The sequence below is a fragment of the Monodelphis domestica genome, chromosome 4 (genome assembly GCF_027887165.1).
Source record: "Monodelphis domestica isolate mMonDom1 chromosome 4, mMonDom1.pri, whole genome shotgun sequence".
In the NCBI taxonomy this organism is placed as follows: Eukaryota; Metazoa; Chordata; class Mammalia; order Didelphimorphia; family Didelphidae; genus Monodelphis; species Monodelphis domestica.
This window is the reverse complement of record NC_077230.1, coordinates 426,089,098-426,109,024: the sequence shown is the minus strand read 5'-3', so window position 1 is coordinate 426,109,024 and position 19,927 is coordinate 426,089,098. Positions and strand designations below refer to the sequence as shown.

The 19,927-nt window shown below is 39.5% G+C and overlaps 1 pseudogene; it reads right to left on the bottom strand.

Moving 5' to 3' along the window:
- Positions 1 to 19,927, bottom strand: part of LOC103099135 (nuclear cap-binding protein subunit 2-like) — a 22,187-nt pseudogene extending 2,260 nt beyond the window's left edge.

The following is a 19,927-nucleotide window of genomic DNA, read 5'->3' as shown; positions in this document are numbered from 1 at the left end:
AGTAGGGAAAAAATTTGAAAAGAAATGAATGGTGCAAGAGAATCATTAAAAAAGAGTAAACAGTTTGGTAAAACATACACAAAAAACAACTAACGGAACAATTCTCCAGAAACTAGAATTGGTTATTTGGAAAAGGAATCCCAAAAATCCCATGAAGAATACAAGTATCAAAAATCTAGAATTGACTCGATGGAAAAGAAGGTACAAAAGCTCAGCAAAGAAAATAATTTTCTAAAAATTAGAATTGGGCCAAGAGAAATTAATGCCTCCTTGAGCCATTAAGTTACAATCAAACAAAATCAAAAGAATGAAAAATAGAAGAAAATATAAAAAAAAAATCTCATTGGAAAAACAATTGACCTAGAAAATAGGTACAAGAGAAATTATCTAAGAGTCATTGGACTATCTGAAAGTCACAATAAAAAAAGAGTTTAAGTACCATGTTACAAGAAAATATTAAGGAAAACTGCCTCATAATCTCATATGAGAAGGGAACTAGAACCTGAATCTATTTATTGCTCATCTCCTGAAAGAGATCCCAAAATAAAAACTCACAGATGTATTAGAACCAAATTTAAGAATCTCCAAGCCAAGGAAAAAATACTAGAAGTAGCCTGAAATAAAAATTTAAATATCCTAGATTCACAGTCAGAATTACACAGGACCTAGTAACTCTTACATTAAAGGAATGGAGGACTAGGATTGTGAAATAGTAGATAGAATAATACCATATAGATAAACATATATAACTAACTGTTTATTTAAGCTAATGGAAGGAAGAAAATTAGGAAGATCTGAACTTAAAGGTAAAGTCAGAGTACTAAACCCCACTAATCAATGATTTGTCTACCTACAAGTCTACTTTCTAAATAATACTAGTTAATCCTTAATTATTATTTAAGATTAAGGGAGTGCTTGTAGGAACAAAAACAAAGGCCAAAGGATACCTCACAAACTAATGTCCTCTTGGATCTGGCAGAAGTCCCAGTAGAAACCAATAGTGGTACACAGGATCAGGAAGGGGAGAAATGGCTTCTCTCACATAGTCCATCTTTTTGTAGTGTTAGATTTAAAATGGTTGAAGGCCTTAAACTGTAACAGTTAAAAGAGTGATGTTGTAAACTGTAGTGAGTTAAAATGGTGGAAGATATAAGTTGTGATAGATATAAGAGAGGGTGAGTAAATTTGACCACAGAAAATATGTTTCACTACAGTGTCTTGGCTTTTAAATCAAATATAAGGTGGTCGCCAGGGAAATATTCCCAATTATTCAAATACCCAAGTCAACTGGGTTTTATAGAGATTTAATTAATACAAATGTGGAATTAAAGAAAAGAGAGAAAGAGAGAAAAAGGAAATAAGTATGAAGGACCTTAAGCCAACATGGCCTAGACCTGAGTCTTAAGAGAGAGAGATCAGTCAGTCAGTCTTTTAACACTCACCACAAGGTCTGTCTAAGCAAGGATTCTAGTGACACCAGGCCAGCTCCATCTCAGCTGACTTCACCAGAGAGAGTTCCAGCCAGAGTCCTCCTTAAAGAGCCTTCCAGCCATAGACTGTTCCAAAGGGCCTCTCTCCAGAGCCTCCAGAGGGATAGAGTCCCCTTAGAGGAGCTCCAGCGAGACCTCCTTAGAGATTGTTCTCCAAGAGCTTCCCTTCTCCCTCTCTCAAGAGATTCTTCCCAAGCGATCCTCATCAGAGATCCTCCAAAAGGATTTTTTTTCCCTCAAGTGATTCTGCTTTTTCTTATATAGGGATTTTTCTCCTATGTCACCTCCCCTAAGACCTTACATCTACCAATCACTGTAGATGCCCATCTGAATTCCTGCTAAGTCGACTAATCTCCTCAGTAAGTCTGAACCAATGAAAACACAGCTGAGTCAATTAATCTCATTAAGAGAAAACTTGCCTGACCCTTTTAGGTACATAGCATCACATTGTATCAATTCTAAAAAACAGGCATGGCTCAAAGAACTCCTTGCCTTATTATAAGCATGGGTCCAAGTACTTTCATTGTTTAGCAAGGAGTTTTCTCCCCTAAAGCAGTCTTAAGTATGGGTGGAGTAGAGGTCCTCCCATTTCTGATCCTGGCGAGTTCTCACATCAAAATGGGGAATGTTTCCCAGTAGGGAATTTGTTCCAATGGAGGATTCCTCAATGTGGAAATTTTTAACATTCACAAGTCTGAGAAATTTCAAGATTTACAGTAGTATTAACTACTCTCTCTACCACTTCCAGAAGATGAAAACTTGCTTGAAGGAAGGTCCCAGTCTCTTGGCAGCTTCAAAGCCTCCCTCTCTCCTCCAGAGAAGCAACTGTAAGACAGGAACTCCTTTCTTCAGAGCTCCGGAATCTTGGCCCTGCTTCTGTCCTTGGGGATCTTCTGCTCCTGGTTTGTAGCAAAGATCTAATCCTTACAACAATTGCAATGCAGAATTACCTACCCAGTAAAACTGAACATAATACTTCAGGGGAAAAATGCATTGAAAGACAGAGTAGAGGACTTATCAAGGATTCCTGATGAAAAGACCAGAGTGTAATAAAAAATTTGAAGTTCAAATACAAGATTTGAGAGAAACATAAAAATGGTAAACATGTAAGAGAAAACTAAAGGGATCCAATAAGATGAAACAGTTTATAGTTCTACATAGGAACATCATACATGTAGCTTTTTTTTAATTTGAGAATTTTCTTTAATTACTTGATTTAGAATATTTTTCCATGGTTGCAAGATTCATGTTCTTTCCTTCCTCTCCCCCAAACTCCTCTTGTAGATGGCATGCCATTCTATTGTGCTTTATATGTGTCATTGATCAGGAACTATTTCCATATTATTAATATTTGCACTAGGGTGATCATTTAGGGTCTACATCCCCAGTCATATCCCCATTGACCCATGAGATCAAGCAGTTGTTTTTCTTCTATGTTTCAATTCCCACAACTCTTCCTCTGAATGGGGATAGCATTCATTCTCATAAGTTCCTCAGAATAGTTCTGGATCATTGCATTGCTACTAGTAAAGAAGTCCATTACATTTGATTGTTCCACAGTGTTTCAGTCTCTGTGTATATTGTTCTCCTGGTTCTGCTCCTTTCACTCTGCATCAATTCCTGGAGGTAATTCCAGGTCACATGGAATTCCTCCATTTGATTATTCCATTGAGCACAATAGTATTCTATCCCCAGCATATACTACAACTTGTTCAGCCATTCCCAAATTGGAGGGCATCGCCTCATTTTCAAACTTTTTTGCCACCACAAACAGTGCAACTATAAATATTCTTCCCCCCCCCTTTTAAACATTATTTTATTTGGTCATTTTCAAACATTATTCATTGAAAACAAAGATCATTTTCTTTTCCTCCCCCCTCCCAATACCCCTCCCATAGCCCACACACGATTCCACTGGGTATCACATGTGTCCTTGATTCAAACCCATTTCTATATTGTTGGCATTTGCATTAGGGTGTTCATTTAGAGTCTCTCCTCAATCATATCCCCTCAACCCTCAAGCAGTTGCTTTTCCTCAGTGTTTTTACTCCCACAGTTTGTCCTCTGCTTGTGGATAGTGTTTTTTCTCCTAGATCCCTGCAAAGTGTTCAGGGACATTGCATTGACACTAATGGAGGAGTCCATTACATTCAATTGTACCACAGGGTAGCAGTCTCTGTGTACAATGTTTTCCTGGTTCTGTTCCTTTTGCTCTACATCACTTCCTGGAGGTTGTTCCAGTTTCCATGGAATTCCTCCACTTTATTATTCCTTTGAGCACAATAGTATTCCATCACCAACATATACCACAATTTCTTCAGCCATTCCCCAATTGAAGGGCATTCCCTCATTTTCCAATTTTTTGCCACCACAAAGAGTGCAGCTATGAATATTCTTGTACAAGTATTTTTCCTTTTTATCTCTTTTTGGTACAAACCCAGCAGTGTTATGGCTGGATCAAAGGGCAGACAGTCTTTTATCACCCTTTGGGCATAGTTCCAAATTGCCCTCCAGAATGGTTGGATCAATTCACAACTCCACCAGCAATGAATTAGTGTCCCCACTTTGCCACATCCCCTTCAGCATGCATTACTTTCCTTTGCTGTCATGTTAGCTAATCTGCTAGGTGTGAGGTGATATCTCAGAGTTGTTTTGATTTACATCTCTCTGATTATCAGAGATTTAGAGCACTTTATAAAATGCTTATTAATACTTTTGATTGCTTTATCTGAAAACTGCCTATTCATGTCCCTTGCCCATTTATCAATTGGAGAATGGCTTGATTTTTCATACAATTGATTTAGCTCTTTGTAAATTTGAGTATTGTTTCCCAATTTGTTGCTTCCCTTCTGATTTTAGTTACATTGATTTTGTTTGTACTTGCTGTGTATTACCCAGCATTTTGATTTCTACTCCTGTTCCTGCCTTTTCTTCCTTCACTATTTCCTTCTACACCAGTTTGTTTCCAATCAGTTCCCCTAGTTCCCACCCTTATTTTACTTCCCTTTCTAACCCCCTCCCTTATTATTCCCCCACATTATTTTCCCTGTAGTCTTTATAAAATCACCCCCCTGCCCCCTCCCTCCCTTATACTGCTTCCCTCCCCACCAGTCCATTTGTTACCCTTCTACTCCCCTATAGGGCGCAAATATATTCTCTGCCCCAATGGTTTGGATTGTTCTTCCATCTTTGGGTCAATTTCAAAGCACGTAAGAGTTGGATATTTCAGATCTCTGAACTCTTTACCCTTCCAGTGTATTGATGTTCTTCCCCCTCCCACCATGACCTTCTTTGTGACATATAAATTTACCCCCATTTGTTTCTTTTCCCATTTCTTTTAATATTAACCTATCTTAAGTTCTAGTTATACATATATGTATATATATACACATATACATGTGTATACATTTATGCATTCATATATCTATATACCTATTTATATCTTGTCCTTTCACCCATTACAGTTAGTCACTGTTCCTTCTAAGTGTACTTCTTTTTGCTACCCAGGTAATAACAATAGTTTTTTAAGAGTTGCCAATGACCTCTTTTCTTATAGGGATACATATCATTTTAACTTATTCAGTCTCTTAAAATTTTTTGTTTTGTTTTGTTTTCCTTTTTTCCCTCTTTTTAAATTACCTTTTGATGATTCTCTTGAGTTCTGTGCTTGGACATCAAATTTTCTGTTCAGGTCTGGTCTTTTCTTTACAAATTCTTGGAATTCTTCTATTTTGTTGAATGACCATACTTTACTTTGTAAGAATATAGTGAGTTTTGCTGGGTAGTTGATTCCTGGTTGTATACCTAGTTCCCTTGCTTTCTGGAATATCATATTCCATGCCTTTTGTTTTTTCAGTGTGGATGCCGCCAGATCCTGCATTATCCTCACTGTGGTTCCGTGGTATTTGAATGATTTCTTCTTGGCAGCTTGTAATTTCTTTTCTTTGGTCTGATAGTTCTTGAATTTTGCTATAACATTCCTGCATGTTGTCAATTGGGGATTAAGTACAGGAGGTGTTCTGTGGATTCTTTCAATCTCCACTTTTCCCTCTTGTTCTAGGATATCAGGGCAGTTTTCTTTAATAATTTCCTGTAGTATGATGTCCAGGTTTTTTCTCTTGTCATGGTCTTCTAGTAGACCAATGATTCTTAAGTTGTCTCTCATTAAATCCTTTGTTCTGTGAATGAGATGCTTCATATTTTCCCCAATTTTTTGATTCTTTTGGTTTTGTTTTATAGTGTCCTGCTGCCTTGTGAGGTCACTTAATTCGAGTTGTTGTATTCTGGTTATTAAAGACTATATTTCATCCCTGGATTTTTGATCATCCTTCTTTTTCTGGTCTGATTTTCTATGGAGGTCATCTTTCATCCTCTTTACCTCATCTTTCATCTCCGATGTCTCATTTTCCAGCTGGTTGGTTTTGGCTTTCAAGACACTATTTTCTCATTTTAGTTCAAGTGCCTCTGTTTCCAAATGACTTATCTTAGTTTTTAATTTCTTTTCCCAATTGTTTTCAGCCTCTCTTAATTGTGTTTTGAATTGCATTTTGAGTTCTTCCAAAGCCTTTATCCAATTCGCTGGGATTTCTGATTTATCATATGCTGATCCCTCCCCCTCTGTTCCATTTGCTGTTTAGAAGCTATCTATTGTAATTTGTTTCTTCTTTTTCTGTTGTTTGCTCATATACACCCCTTCTTTGTTCCCTGTATTTGTCTGTGTTCTTGCTCCTCTCATTTTTTTTTGGTTTTGGGGGCTTCTGATGGTCTCCCCTCTTGGAGCTTTGACAGAAGATCTCTTGGTGCAGTCTGTGGAGGAGGGTTGTTGGGTTTTGAGCTTCGCTGTCCTCTAGAGGCTTTTGATTGGATTAATGTCCAAAAGTCAATGAGGTGTGTGTGTGTGTGTGTGTGTGTGTGTGTGTGTGTGTGTGTGTGTGTGTAGCCTGGGCTTCCCTGAGTTCTGAAGACTTTTGATGGGATTAAGTTCAGCTGGGTTGGGCTAGGTGCTCTGAGTCCAAATTCTCCTGGAAATCTGGAGCAAATATGGAGGATCTCCACTGCTTTGGTCAGGATGCCAGGTTTATGCTCCCTCTCCAGCTCCTTCCCCGCCATCTGTGTTCAATGCCCTGAGCTTGGCACAGCCCTACCCAGAAGGTACACCCTCCACACCAGCACCTTTGCCCACCCAGAGGTTCCTGCTGCTGCTGGAGTCTCAGCTCTCTAGGTGGATGGGTGGAGGTGTCCTGGGACCTTCCTTCTGCCTTCCCCTTAAACCTGAGTGTTCTTGGATTCCAGTTTTGGGGGGGCAGCGTACCTTTTGAATTGAGTCCAGAAGGAAGGTTCCTTGTCTCTGTCTTTTTCTTAGATTTGATTTTCAGTCCCCTCTGAGCATTCAGTTTGTGATCGATAAGGAAGGGTATTCAGAGGTCTGAACTTCTGCTCCTTCTAGGCTGCCATCTTGACTCCAACCCCTTTGCTTTATAAATTCTTGCTGTTTTGCAAGATCATTGGCTTACAACTGCCTAATTCTGGTCTTTAAGGACTGGTTTTCTGATATAATCTTTTTATTTTCCTTTTTGGTTTGGTCTATCTTGCTTTTTGTGGCTTTCAGTTATTTCTCTAAATGGGAGTTATTGTCCTTTAAACTGCTATTTTCTTTTTGAACTATTTCTTACTTTTCTTGCTGGAAGGTTTCCATATTTTTGATAAGTTCTAATTTAAATTCTTCCAGAGCTCATTGCCAATTTCTATTTTTTGGAAGGTTTTGGTACATTTATTTGTATTTCCTCTTCTGTTATTTCCTCTGTACTCTGGGTTTTTCCTCCATAAAAAAATATCTAGGGTCAATGCCTTCTTGTTTTTCTTAGTGTTGGGAAATTGTTCTTGTGCACTGTTTGCCATCATCATGGTGGTTTTCCCTTCCATTTCTAGTCAGAAATCTAAGTGAGGAGGGAAGGCTTTCTATGTATGGTACTAAGGAGCTACGTTTTTGCCTGTGGCCACCTCTTGAGTCTCTTCAGCTTCTACTGAATGCTGACATTCTCTGTGCTATCTACACTAGGATGCCCAAAGTCTGCTCTCTGAAACCTGCTGGGGTTTCAGGTCTAGCTGCTCTCAAGGGTTGGTCTTTGGTGGTCTTAGTCAGCTACCAAAGACCTAGAGGTTCCCCTCACTCACTCACTGATTCTATCAGATACTGGTTCTGACTATGGCTCTGTAGATGGAAGAGGGAAGATCAGCTCAGATTCTGGTGGAAGGTTTTTCACCCAATAATAGTGTGGAGATGCCCAAATACCACATACCTTCAATGATGTGTCCTACTGTAGAGTCCCTTCATTCATAAGAATTTGTGTTTTGGGGGCCTATTGTTATAGTCTATATTGGTAGGTGGTAAGGAGAGGAAGAGTCCTAGGTCTAGACTGCCTCCATGTTTACCCAGAAGTCTCATTACATATATTTTTAAGATTTCTTATATAGCATTGATATTCATTGTTCCTTCAGTGTTGTAATTCAATTGTAAATTGATCTGATCCTGGGGACTTTTTCATAGGGAACTCATTTGTAGTTTCTTCAATGTCTTTTTATAAGATCAAGTTATTTAAGTATTCTATTTGTAATACTGGGAATCTGAGTAATTCATCTTTTTGTAAGAATTCATCTATTTCACCTACATTTTGGTTTTGCTGTCACATCATTGGTCAAAATAAGTCCTCAGAATTTCTTTAATTTCAACTTCATTGCTAACTCATTCATCCTTTTCCTTTTTGTTATTAGTAATGCTGTGTTTTTCTTTAATCAAATTAACCAATTGTTTATCTACTTCATTGTTATTTTTATTTAAAAAAAACAAATCTTATTTTATTTAATTCTTTTTTTTTACTTTTGATTTTATTTAACTCTCTTCTGATTTTCAGTATTTCCATGTTTGTGTTTAATTGTTAAATTAAATTAAAAAAGTTAAATCTCATGATCTTCCCAGGAAACTGGAGTCAGTTGTATCCACAGACAGACCTAGAGAGGTTAAGATGCCCTAGATCACACTAGATGTCAACTGATACTCTCTGAAACTTCTTGGAGTAATGAGCGAAAGTCCTTCTGGTCGTGGTAGTACCACCCTGAGGACAGAAGGAAACCTATAGCAAGAGAGCAACATCTGAGACCAAGGATGATTGCATGAGCATGATTCGCATCTGATCATAGTGGGGCAAATGATGGAGTGCATCCTCAACCATGAAGGGATTAGGTTGGATGTGAGCCTGTTTAAGGGTTTCAGCACTATTATAGAGTCAGTGTAGGAATCCTGTTCAGTTCTCCAAGGTATACCAAATCATTATTGGAACAGAAATGAGCAGGTAGTCAAGTCCTTTAAAACTGTATCCTGTTTGACCCGTGGAGTCAAGGAAAATCCCTGGGGCTGTTTCCTTGAGATACAACTTGCTGACTGTTCTCCTCCATCTCTCTTTCAATTCATCTCCATCCTGCCCTCTCCCTGTTCCCTTTGCTGCCTCCCCATTCTTTTCCTCTCTGTCTTCCTAGATCTTATCTCTTTTATTTTGGGACTTCAAAAGTCTAGGTCTAGCACCTCTACTTCTAAAAGCAGATAAATAAAACTGTTTCCTAGAGAAAAAAAAATGTTTAAAAGAAAAGGAGGAGCAATGAATAACCCTGAAAAGAAGAGCAATGAGATATACAGGGCAGTAAATACTGTGAAAGGCAATATTAGGGAAGGGAGAGAGACCAGGACCCTAGAGAAGGTCAAGGAATTGAGGAATCATCTTGATTTCTCTCCCACATTTTAGAAGACAGACTAGGAGAAAGGAGAGTTGGAGGCGACACAATCCTACTCTTCCATTTTCTGGTAAAAAATAATAGTAGAGTTCCCAATCAGAGTCACTGCTCTCAGGATTCCAATCATAATCCCAGCTTCTTCTGAAAAAAAGTCATGACCCCCTCTTAAGAGTTTATCTTTGGGGGCATCTGGGTAGCTCAGTGGATTGAGAGCCAAGTCTAGAGACAGGAATTCCTGGGTTCAAATATGGTCTCAGACAATTCCTCTGTGTGTAACCCTGAGCTAGTTACCTAACCCCCATTGCCTAGCCCTTCTCCCTTGTAATCAATACATAGTATTGATTCTAATACAGAAGGTAAGGGTTTTTTAAAAAAGTAATTGTTCTGTGATAGAGACAAGAGAAAACAAAGGGAGTCTGAATGTTGCTTTTAGGAGAAAAGAGATTGACACATTCAGAAATAGTTGCTACCTGATTATTATAACCCACTGAGCATCCCATGGCAGGGGCATAGAGACCATTATAACTCTACCAGGCCTGAGAGACACATCTCCTCTCCACCTCAATTCTTTTCTGCTTTGGGCTAACCATATCTAGTACCCTCAATTGTTCCTTCAATTAAATATGTGTGTTCTCATGTCTCTTCTCTGCTCATGACTCCCTATTGACTACAGACTATCCTTTAGTGGTCTTAGTCTAGCATTAAACTTTAACCCTTCCCAAAATGGCAGCAAGCCTTTCAGATACTTCTGGCCATGCATTGTCTGCTCAGACAGTCTGGGTCTACCTTTGGTACTCAGACTCACACTCTGAATTTTCCCTCCTCTGACCCTTTGTTCAGGCTATGTTCAGGTTTTACAAAGAGATTTTATAGATGGTCTTATTTGATCCAACAACATTATTAGGGAGATATTATTATATCCATTTAACTGATGAAAAGACTGAGACATAGATAGGGACTTGCTAGTAAGTCAGAGAGCCAGTAACATTCTGAGACAGGATAAGAACTCAGATCTTTCTCACTCTTATTCCAACACTAGTCACTATGCCATGCTCACTGTTCCTTCATATTCTCCCCCCACTTCAAAAGGTGGCTAGCTGACCTCAGATTTGTCACCTTCCTGGTCAGTCTTACTTGGATTTACTAGACATAAATGGGAGGCTCACTCTTCTTTACCTTAAACTTCCCAACAGAGACCTAAGGACAGAGTGCAAGCTCTTCCAAAATAGCACAAAGAAAGGTCAAGGAAGCTGAAATATTTCTTTGGAAATTAATCCTAAGACAGATGGCTAAGGATGACTCAGGAAGGAAGCCTGGCTATCCTACTGGATACTGCCTACTGTCGTCGGCATGAGAGGCATTACTGTGGGTTTAAAATCTCTAGACTTGAACCAGGTCTCTCCTGACTCTCAGTCTGAGGCTCTTCCTTTTGTACCCTGTTACTAACTGATTTATTCCCACTTTCTGCCTTTCCTTTTATTTCCTCTTCAGAGTAAAAGTAATGTTTCACTTTCTGAGCACAATATCCCCATAGCCTGTCTCTAGGCCATCCTCTCCAGCCACCACCAATATCCTCAACAAGGCATAGAGGTAAGTAACCCTGGCTTCTTGAAGTCCAGGTCAAGGAAACATAAATTCTTGTTGGTTCTTCCAAGCTAGAATGGCCTCAAATCCAAGTACAAGATGCTAGATGAAGGAGTCTATCATCTCTGGACCAACTTGCCTCAGCCCAGCAAGACTGAACACCTGGGGCTTGGGCTCCTTATGAATGTCTTTGTCAGCCACAGGAACTGAAGATAAACTTTTCCTAAGGCCTGGAGGACTTGTGATCTGCACCAGAGAAAGGGGTGTCCTTGCCATTGAAATCACAGGTTCTTGGTCTCTGGCCTGAAGCCTTGGCAAGGTCTTAGACAGGCCACTTCCATACCACTTATTTTATTATAAGGTAAGAAAGAGAACTAACACAGTCATTTTCTGTCTATTCTCTGCACAGCGCCTCTGTCCACACCTATCATTGTCACCTCCAACAATACTGCAGTGGAGACCAAGGACTTCTCATTCACATGCCAGGCTACAGGTCAAATTCACACTTACAGGTGGTTCATAAACGGACTTGCCCCAGCTGGTAGCAGGATACAACTGTCCCCGGATAAGAGCACACTCACTATCCGCAGGCTCACAAGAAGGGAAAACAAAGGACCCTATGTGTGTGAAATCAAGAACCCATTTTTTAGCAATAGGAGTGATCCATTCACACTGGACGTTACCTGTGAGTAAATTTGTTATTCCTATATAGTGCATGTGTATAGCCTGGTGGTGTGTTCCCAGAGGTCAGGATAATTCAGTCACTTCTCTGAGCTAAAGATTAAGGCTCTGAGTTTCCCAACTCCCTTAACGTTTAGTGAGTCAGCATTGGTCTTGTCATGCTTACTGGTGGAGAGTGGCTGACCTGGAGAAAGTCCTAAGGTCTTCCATGTTCAGACCCAAACTCAAAAAGTAGAGGAGGAGCTGTGCATTTCCCAGCTCAAGGGAGGATCAGGGAGACACAATGGTACCTGTTGATGGGTTCCCAAATAGGAGATGCCCCTTCTTTCTTCCACAATCTCAGTATGGAATCCTTCTCTTTCCTCCAGATGGCCCAGATACCGCCACGATTGTCCGTACAGTTGACGAGTACCCTATTGGGGCAAATATTACCTTGAGCTGTTCTGCTACATCAAACCCACCAGTCCAATTCACTTGGTTACAGAATGGACAACCTGTCAGCAACTCAGCCACATTTTCTTTTATTGCATCCCTGAGTCTTGCTGGAACTTATACCTGTAGTGCGGCCAACTCATTCACTGGCTTGACACGCACCGCAACCAAGAATGTTATAATCTATGGTGAGTAGCTGGATTGGGCTCCCAACTTTGTGTTGGGCTTTCTCCTTCCCTGTCATGAGTGAAACAGAGATTAGTGACATTATGCCCTCCTGGTCCCATGGCATAATGTGTTATAGTAGAAGGAGCCCTGAGCTCAAAATCTTAAAACTTGGGTAGAATCCTTGCTTTCCTGTCTACTATCTGTGTAGTTAGTGTGTCTACTCCTTTCTCAGCCTCAGTTTCTTCATCTGGAAAAATGGATGATTTTTGCTCTGTATATAATATGATGCTATGAGGAGAAGGTCCTTTTCACATGGTAGGTACAAAAAGCACGTGAGTTGTCTTCATCCTGGTGACATACAATTTTCTTTGTCTCCCAAAATTCTAGCACTGCAGCTTCAATGACTGACCCATACTTTTTCCTCCAGTCCATTTCCCTTTGTGTTGTGGACCCAAAGAGTATTTCTAGTCCTGGTTGGAGTATAAGCTATGGTTATGCAATGGGGCTGGACTTGATCTCCTTTAGCAGATAAATTCTGGAGTTGGAAAGGAAAATTTAAACTTTGTCTCCTTTTATACACAGCGATTCACCATTGCACCTATATTTTTCCTCTTTGTGGCATAAAATGCCGCATGGAAGCATGTCTTATTTAACCTGGTTCTGATCTATTGGCTTTAGCATCCAGTTGTTGGGTCTACAGTATAATCCCTGCTTCCTAATTAATTGACTAGTCTGTCTCTCCTAGGTAGAGATGACAGACTTTCCACTTCCCTAATCACACTCGTGTGTAGCAGGACCATAGAGAGATCATCTCTGTCCTTATTTTATTTTTATTTAATGGAGCTTTATTGTTACAAACCTCAGGGACATCCCAACTTCCTGTCCCTGATTCTGGGGATGTTTTGAATGGAGAGCAGGGGGGAAGAGTTAGAATTGTGAAATGCATAAGTGACCTTGGGAAAGTCAGACACTTTAGAGGAGGGATGATTTTTTGTTGGCCTAAATCTGTACATAAAGATCCCTAAATTCCACATTTTAATTTAGCATTTAAATTATTTGTGTTATTATATTTTCTTATGTTAACTATTTCCCAATTACCTTTTCACCTGGTTTAGGCATCACCTGGGAATGTTGCAGGCTATGTATTTGTCAAACTGTGTTCTAAAGTAACTTTTTCTTAGTTTAATTTTTTCCAATTAACCAAAATCTATTTTCTGTCCCCCTTGTCCCCCATCTGACTAATGAAAAATAAAATTTTGGGGAGAAGTATGGACTGTGCCTGCCTGTAGCCACAAAATAATATGTTCTTGGGTGGACACCTGAGAAGGAGAAAATGGGTGAAAGGGATATAGAGAAAGAGGGAATATAATAAAGGAAGAAAAACTCAGAGACAAGGCTTAAAGAGCATGGTATCCAGTCTCCTCTGGTGTGATCCCCTGATGGTGGTAGAGAGAGAGAGTGAGCTACATATGTCCGCAATCTTTTATTGGAGGATCAAGGAATGAGGAATGGGAGATAGCTAATGATCATGTGACATGGCATAAGACTTCACATTGACTCAATTGACAACCACAAGATCGAAGAGGAGGAGTTTAATTAAGCATGTGGCCTGGTATGCAATCTTGTCTGACAAGTTGGGAACTAGGACCTTGTGGCAGCCTACCCAGGAATTCTTCTGACCTTTGGACTATAGATTTGGAGAGTGGTCACAATTAATAAAGGACCAATTAAATATAATTATCAAGAACTAACATGCCAATGAATCTGGTACATGAGCACATAGGTTATGATATTAATACATTAATAATACTTTCAAGATTAGAATATACCTGAAATGTGACATGGACAAATAAAGAAATCTAATTCCCATGCTCAAAAATTATCTGTTGCAACATACACCCTGAGTCCTTCCCATTTCTGAAGTGAGACAGCTGATTTCATAGGAAATGTGTAGTTTTTAGTGTAGGAAGTAATTTATTTCATCATGGGTCTTCTGCAATCCTGGTTGTCCACTGCATTGATCCGAGGTCCCAAGTCTTTCAGAGTTGTTTGCCTTCAGAATATTGTCATTATTGTATAAATTATGCTCTTGGTTCTACTCAGTTAAAAAAATGGAGGATAGGGATATTAGAATCAGATAGGATGCAGAAGTAGCTCAGGAAGCTGGCAAAGTAGATGGAATGTAATAAGACAAATGTTATTGTGGAATGATATCAGATCCTATCCTTAAGTACAAAAAAGTCCAAAGCCCCAAAAAAGCAATGGCTTTGATGGGGCAGTGACTGGTACCCATGCCATAGAAAAACAGTTGAAGTAATGAGGGATCATTGATTTAAAAAAGGATAAAATGGAGATTGACTTTTAATGCCATGTTAGATTACATAAAGAGATCTTGGGGATGTCTGAGAGAACCACAAACTTAATATCAGTTGGTAAGGTAACAGGGGAGTCGTAGTTCAGTCCTTTCCCCTCCCCCAGGGCAGTTGAAAAAAACATAATGCAAACTATTTTTTTTTATCCCTTACCTATCAGCCTTAGAATTAATACTATGCAATGAGATTTAAGTGAGTTGCCAGGATAATATAGCTAGGAAGTGTCTGAGGCCAGATTTGAACCCAGAATCTCCTATATCTAGGCCTGGTTCTCAGTCCACTGAACTTCAGAGCTACCCCATCCACTAATGCAGTCTTAAGAGAAGCATGTCCACTTCTTAGATTAAAGAGATAGCCATCCTTCTGTACTATCAGATGACACTTGAATTATTGTATTTGGTTCTACATGACATAATTTACAAGGGGCATTAGTGAACTGGAGAGTGTTCAGATTGGTGAGTCTGGAGTCACTGAAGATCAATTGAGGGAGTTCTGCATATTAATCAAAGGAATGCAAAGTTTTGGGGAGAGTCCTGATAGCAATTTTCTGGACTCTTATGTGGAAGAGGAATTAGAACTCTTCTGTTTGGCCTCAGAGGGCTGAACTAGAATCATAGAGGCAAAAGGTGATGGGAAACAAAACCCTTGTGTGTGAGGAGAAATTCTTAAAAAGTCATTATTAAGTCATATAGGAGAAGGGGTATGTGGTTGAATGGAGAGGGAGGGGCTGGTCAGGGGGTGGGGAGGTAGGGTTAAAAGATTGGGGGTGTGGTGGGGTGGGGAGGGGAGGAGAGGATGAGATATAGTCAGAGGACAGGTGAGGTCAAGAAAAGGAGTCACAGTAAGGAGGGCAGGGAAAAGGATGGCCAAGAGAACAAGGATAGAGATGGTTAAGGTAGGGATAGAGAAGACGGTTGTGGATTGGGTAGTGAGAAGAAGTAAATTCTTGAGTATATGGGCAGTGGGATTGAGAGTTATATGGTAAGTGAGGGTAGTGAGGAAAATTGGGAGGAAAGGAGATGGGAGGAGTGGGGAATGAGCAAAGTCTGACTGGGAGAGGAGCTGTAGGGTTCAAGTCCTGTTTTGGGTTAAAATGAGGAGAGACTTCCTCACAGTCTAGGTGGGATGATAGGGTGTTTTTCTTGCTAGATCTAATCAAGGGTTCAGGAGGAGGAATTGAAGGAGTTAAGCCAGAATGCTCTAGTTCCAAATAAAGAATAGTTTCCTCACTGGAGGGGATGGTTAATTTATCAAGATGATATGCCCACAAGAGCCAGTATTTATAATCTTTGTAATCTTTGTTTTTAATGACTAACTTCAAATCTTTTAAGATCTTGAAGTCAAAAGATCTGTATTTTGGCCAGGTAAAGGAATTTGTCCATCTTAGGCTTTGCAAAGTTTTTAGCTTTCTTTCTTTGGTCATCTAATTCTCCTTAGGAAGATTAAGAACACCCCAGGAATTAAAAAGTTTATGCAAGGGTGAATCTGGAAGAATATTTTTCTTGATTTCCATTGTCTTGTTGTAATATTTCCCATATGGTCTAGTCTGTCTGTTTTAATCTGCCTATTTAAGCTAGTCTGAGAATTTCTAATTGATCATTATACAATGAAAGGTCCCTCTATTAATCCTTATACTCAAAAATCTAAATAACCCCCCCAAAAACTAACTCCTTACAGAGTTTTCTTCTTGCCTTCAAACAGGCCTGACTTAATCTACTCTCACTGAATAAAGATTTAACCTCTAACTTTCTAGCCTATTCTCATTCATAAATTTTCTTAGAGCAATTTATGAAACTCAAAAGATCAGTTTCTCTGTGTAGAGATGCTGAATGGAGCCCTTCAGCCTCCCTCAGTCAGAGAAGAAAAGGCTTCTGATAGTTGCTCCAAACTGCTCTTTAACTGCTCTTTAGCCTCCCCTGTGGTTCTCAAGGGAAAAGCTCTCTGTAAATCAGAATCATTCTAAATTGTCTGTATTTCTCCACTCTAAAATAAACAGTATCTAAAGTCTCTAAAAGCTTCTTTGGCTGTCTGTCAGTCAAAGATCCAGCCAACTGCTCCCAAGCTAGTCAGAGAGAGGCAGGACCCCTGAGGAAGTCAGAGACTGGACCCAGAACTTACCAACTGTCTCTCTTTATCTAGACCTCTGAACGTAATGGGGTTGAGATCTACTTCCTTGGGTCTCTCAAAGGAGACAACAGAAAAGGGAAAAACCCTTTCTCTGACCTAGACCCCTGCTCCTAAGGAGACTAAATAGCTAAGTAAAACTCATGATAATCAACATTACTATTTTTAATAGAATTCATTTTAGATTCGTTGGACTCTTGTGCACTTACTTGAGATCTTGCTCTGCAATCTGCATCCTCTTTTTTCCTGTCCAAGCAGGGTGGGATGGGGATGGGGGGAGGAAACAAAGACTTGCCTGGGAGAGACATGAGGCCTCATATTCTGCCCCTTCAGTTTTATGGCTGTGGATGTGGACAGAATAACTCCATGGGGACTCTCCCATAGAGGTGCTAGTGGGTTCAGGCTTAGTTTTCCAGGTTTTCAGATACATGAGGTCCCCTGGCTGTGCTGGGTGTTGGGTTTCCTGCCTACCCCCAGTAAAGACTTAGAGAAAGTCTTGATGAATAGGCCTAAAGTATTAAGAGAACTGTGTAAGAGTCTATGTTTCAGGGTCCAAGAGGAAGTCAGTGGTGAGGAAAGGTCTGCCATGAAGGACTTCAAGGGGACTCAGCCCCAAAGATCTCGAGGGCCTATTCTAATTGAAGTGGGCCCAATGCAGAGTGCATGGACCCATTAAATCTTTGCTTCCTCAAAGAGTTTGGTAGCAGTTTCTTTCAGGGTCTGGTTCTACTTTTATCTTTCCTGAGTACTGAGGATGCCAGGAGCAATGAAGATAGTAGGTTATGCCCAAAGTATTAGCAATCATAGGAATAATCTGTGAGGTAAAGGTGGGATCATTATCACTTTAATAGTATGATCTAGGTCAACCCTAAGAATTACCTCACTAAGAAGGGCTTGTTACATATTCCCGTTTTGTGTTCTGCTAGAGAATGCCTCTACCCATCCAGTAAAGGCACCTACAAAAACTGAGGACCCTATACCTTATAATTTAAATTTACTTTATATTAAATTTATTGTAAACATAAATTCTGATACTCTTGAAATTATTTTAATTGTAGCATAATTTCATATAAAATAACATATTAACATAATCAATAACATAATATCAAAACAAGTGGATAGTTGTACAGTAAAAAAAAGAATATCTAAGTCATTTACAGTTGATGTTCATACATTGTTGCTCTTACTGTATGCAATGTTCTCCTGGTTCCACTCACCTCACTTTCCATCAGTTCTTGAGAGTCTTTCCAGGGATTTCTAAAAGCATCATGTTCATCATTTCTTATAATACATTAGCACTGGCCAGGCAGTTGTAAAGCAATGGTCAATGGACTCCCCATTTAGTCCAAAGACTCAAACTCATACTAAAAAAAAGCATAAAAAAACCTAACGTATAACCCCAAAAATATATAATCAGGATACAAAATTGGGTAATGTAATTTATAATTGGAGGAAATTTTAGGGATTTTCAAAGTTTGGAGATGGAGAAGGAAGTCCTCAGGGTCCTCTATTTAAAAAAATGAAAAGAATGGAGTGGGGAAAGAGGGGATTTAGTTAGGTTTCTCAGTAAATTGAGAGTCAGGTCTGGAGATAGAAGGCCCTAGATTCAAATCTGGCCCTAGACACTTTCCCGCTATGCAACCCTGGGCAAGTTACTTAACCCCCATTTCCTAGCCTTACTACTTACTCTTCTGCCTTGGAACCAATCCTTAGACAGAATGTTAAGAGTTTAAAAACAAAAACTAAAAAGAATTCTGATGAATTATATCTACCAATATATGTGAAACAATAGATGATTGATGTAATCTAGTTTCCCATGACTGGCTAACAGAAAAAAAAAAATGGAAGAGAGTACATGTGACAGTACAAAGTAGAATCTGTTTACAACAAAGAATCTGATTGGTCTTTCTGATTCTCACAACAAACTAAATGCATTTTGTGCCTCATCTTGATTTTATCTCAACTGTTTGAAAGGTTATATCAGAAATACAGGTACTAGACCCTGAGGTCCCTTGAAAATTACCTTTTCTTGTCTACTTGGTTATCACCATTTAATGGATTAGTTTCCAAGTTTGGCAAATGGGATTTTCAGCTTCATGTATGTTTTTTTGTCCTATGCATTAATTCTTCCTCTTAACTGGGTGAGAGGTTCAGCTAATGGCTTTTTCTTGTCATGTAATATTTATTCGGATTTTGATGGTATGATAGACCTTGGCTTCACATATAGAAGAGTGATAAATGGGACAATTGGTTGGCTTCTCCCCCTTAATCAAAAAGTGAGTTAAGACAAAGTAAAAAGGGAAAATAGCTAAGTGCAGGAGGCACCTGAAAGTGGGGTGGGGTGGGAGACAAGAAGAAGGATGTCTGGCCAAACTGTTATAGGTAAATTTTGGAAGGGTAGAAGGAAGGTTATATACACAGGGAGAAAGCACAATTATATAAAATGAACTTATTAACAAAGAATGGATGAAGGTAAAAGGGAAAGGGTTGCATCTGATTCTTATTCCAGTTATTAAAAGCACTATCTAACTACACTAAACTAAAGCCCTAGGTTTTCTAAGGGTAGTCCAATAGAGAACTCAGAATCTCACCACAGAGTCCTTGGCAGGTTGGGTAGCAGGAATATACCTTTTGGGTCCTCAGACATTCCAGGGAATAGAGAGAAAGGCTCCTCTAAAATGCTCTGTCCACCAGAAATGTATGGGAAATCTTCCTTTCAACCTTGTTTGATGGTATTCAAAGCAGGTACCTTGCAAGATGTCCAGGAGAGTCCAGGAGAGTTCAGATATATACCCTTCAAGCTTGACCTTCAGCTACAGACAGTTTACTCTTCAACAGCTTGGAACTCTGACCCAGCCAGCTCATGGAGAATTCTGAGTCTTGGGGTCTGTCAATCATTTCTTTGCATCTTTTGTGCACTTTGTAACTTCCCTCACTACAAAACTAAAAACAGGTGGAACAGAATCCAGCTCAATCCAGCATAGACAGCATCCACAAAAAAACAAACAAACAAAGTATAAGCCTCCCCAAAGCAAGTCAGCCAGGCTACCACCATGCATATATGGTAACGTAGCAAATAAAAAGGGAGCTCTGCTCAGAGTTATGTGTTTATTAATAAAGTTAGACAGAGAGATAGATAGAGAGAGAGAGAGAGAGAGAGAGAGAGAGAGAGAGAGAGAGAGACAAAGAGAAAAAGGGAGGGAAAGAAAGATGAGAGAGGGGGAAAAGAAGGATAGATGGAGATAGAGAGACAGAGAGAGAGAGAAAGACAAAGAGAAAAAAGGAGGGAAA